Raw genomic sequence first — 2,500 nt, 5'->3', positions numbered from 1 at the left:
CTGCATTGCAGGATCGATAGCGAAAGGACAAGAGTATTTTTCGAGAGTCTGAATGGCTGTAGACCTGTTGGGTAACATTTTTAGATCCACAGGTGACCGTATCAGGTACCCATTGCAAGAGGTACACCACTGAATGATCTCAGTTTGCATCGATGCATATTGGAGAATATATCTACAGTAGAGTGTGATGCAATGTATAACGGGATATAATGGATTTTCTAATAACTTTGGTTGCTGAAACATGAGCGATAATTAGAACAGTTATCTATCGTCACTCTCCACTGTTGTAGCCTTCCCCCCGAAAAAAATATGTGTACATATATATATATATATATATATTATATATATATATATATATATATATATATATATATATACACACACACACACACACACACACACACACACATAGACACACACACACACACACACACACACACACACACACACACACACACACACACACACACACACACACACACACACACACACATATATGTATATACATACATATATATATATGTATATATATATATATATATACATATATATATTTGCAATCATACAGCGATTTCCTTAATCTAAATTTGTTTGAACTTAAATCATAAAGCAAGACGCATCCGACTCATGTAAGCATAATGTGAATGAATTCTTGGTGTACTTCCAGAATGAAAATTGTATTATATATCTACTATCGGCAGCCTCATTATGAAACTCCTTGTTCCCCAAATGCTCTCAAAATCATCCTTTCATGAAAAGTATTACATCGGAAAATTCATCCACGTTCTTTAGCAAACACGGTGGCCCATTGTCTCCGGGTCACCGATGATCATTTGCAAATTCAATTAGGCATTGATATTTGCACGGGTCCGACCTAGCGAACGCACCCAATCTCCCCTGATCTGAATCTATGAAACACATTTACAATTCGGAGAAATTGTGGGTGAAATTAGTAGAGCGCTACGTTCCTCTTCCTGGAGCATTACACTTTTCAGACCCCACAAGATCTGTCACAGGAGACCCTGAAGCCTCATCCAGGTGACACAGGCGATGGCTAGCGCCTACTTCTTGTGGAGAGCACACACAGCCACATTCTGCATTCACTTTATGTACACACTGCAGTCATTCAGGCTCAGTATCTGTCAACAATAGTTTGCACATACTTTCCCCGTATCATGTCCGCGACATTACTCCTCGATCTCGGTTCATGTGTGTAAGACTAACATTCTTAAAATCCAAAGCAAACACTTTCGGCATTCCGTCAATACATGCATGCATACCTAAACAGACAGACCACCGCCGGAGGCCGGGGCTTTCTATTACACAAAGTGCATACTGCCTACAAAAATACATTCACACGTCCCCTCCAGTACCAGTCCCTTCCAAGGGCCAGAAAATTTTTTCATCCCTTCACTCTTACAAAGAAAGAAAGAAATAAAGAAATATGAATTTCACTCCCTATTCCACACCTCCCCGGCCACCAGCAACAAAAATCCTCAGACGTTTGCTTGCTGCAGGTGAGCGTGTCCACCTCCTCCTCCCTCCCTCCCTGCCTTCTCCTCCTCCTTCCTTTCCCTTCCTCCCACACCTCGTGTGTTCTCCATCTTGTTTTTCCTCGCTCCTCTGCCCCCCGTACCTCCTCGTCTCCTCCTTAGCGGAACTCTTCTTCGTATTCTGACGCCCTTCTGGACTCTCCGTTCTTTGGCTTCGTCTCGGTGGCCCTCTAACGGCGTTGTAGCTCCAGAAGAAGGACGCTGGCTGCCGGCGAGCTCTCAACGACGTTGATGACGACGGCGGCTGTGGATACGCTCACGTACCCACGCGCACGCAAACACGCAAGCACAACAACCAGCGGCGCAACCGACGAATGGGTTGTGAAAGTGGGTGGTGATATGGAGGTTTCAGTTGAGAAATACACATTCTCTTCCCGTTTCCTTTACATTCTTCCTCTTTTCCGTTTAAACTGGGGAATTCATGGGGGTGTGATTAGGTCGGGCTTACGGTGATTCTATCTACAGGTGAATGAAATAAAGATTTCCGAGGAAAATATCGAGAGAAACGGTGGCAGTGAATTCCAGAACTTCAAAGGCAGTGAGTTCATTCGAGAAAGAGACATTGTAATATCAATTATACAAATGATGTCCGTGAGGGCGAGTCGTATGTTATCAGTTTCAACGGCAAATATTACTATCTATCATGGAGCTATCAAATATATACAGATAACATTCATACATAGAAATGAATAACACATATTTCGTTGGCAATAATTACTTACAATGGTAATGAATGATAACGATGTAATTGTAATTATTATGACGACTTTGATACACATGATCATAACTCACCGACTTGGCAATCTTTTAATAGAGCTTGTAATAATGCAAACAAATTATTAGCACTATTACAAGAGTAATAGTGCTGATGAAATAGTGATGGTGACGATAATGATGATGGTAATGATGTGAAGTCGCTTTAGTTACTAGATATAGTAAAAGTGATT

General features: G+C 41.6%; 1 protein-coding gene across 3 annotated transcripts in view; it reads right to left on the bottom strand.

Annotated features, from left to right (window-relative positions):
* The window catches only part of LOC143032133 (uncharacterized), a 303,784-nt gene extending 301,878 nt beyond the window's left edge, over window positions 1-1,906 (bottom strand). Inside the window, exon 1 of one of the 3 annotated variants that reach the window (XM_076196588.1) lies at window positions 1,637-1,906. The gene's annotated coding sequence lies outside the window, so the exon portion shown is untranslated. The remainder of the gene's footprint in view (window positions 1-1,636) is intronic. The other 2 variants (XM_076196589.1, XM_076196590.1) reach the window with 2 other exon arrangements.
* Between the last annotated feature and the right edge of the window lie 594 nt (window positions 1,907-2,500).

This window comes from Oratosquilla oratoria, chromosome 13 (assembly GCF_046742065.1).
Source record: "Oratosquilla oratoria isolate Oo_2021 chromosome 13, ASM4674206v1, whole genome shotgun sequence".
Classification (NCBI taxonomy): Eukaryota; Metazoa; Arthropoda; class Malacostraca; order Stomatopoda; family Squillidae; genus Oratosquilla; species Oratosquilla oratoria.
The sequence above is the reverse complement of the archived record's forward strand: the minus strand, read 5'-3'. Positions and strand labels throughout refer to the sequence as shown.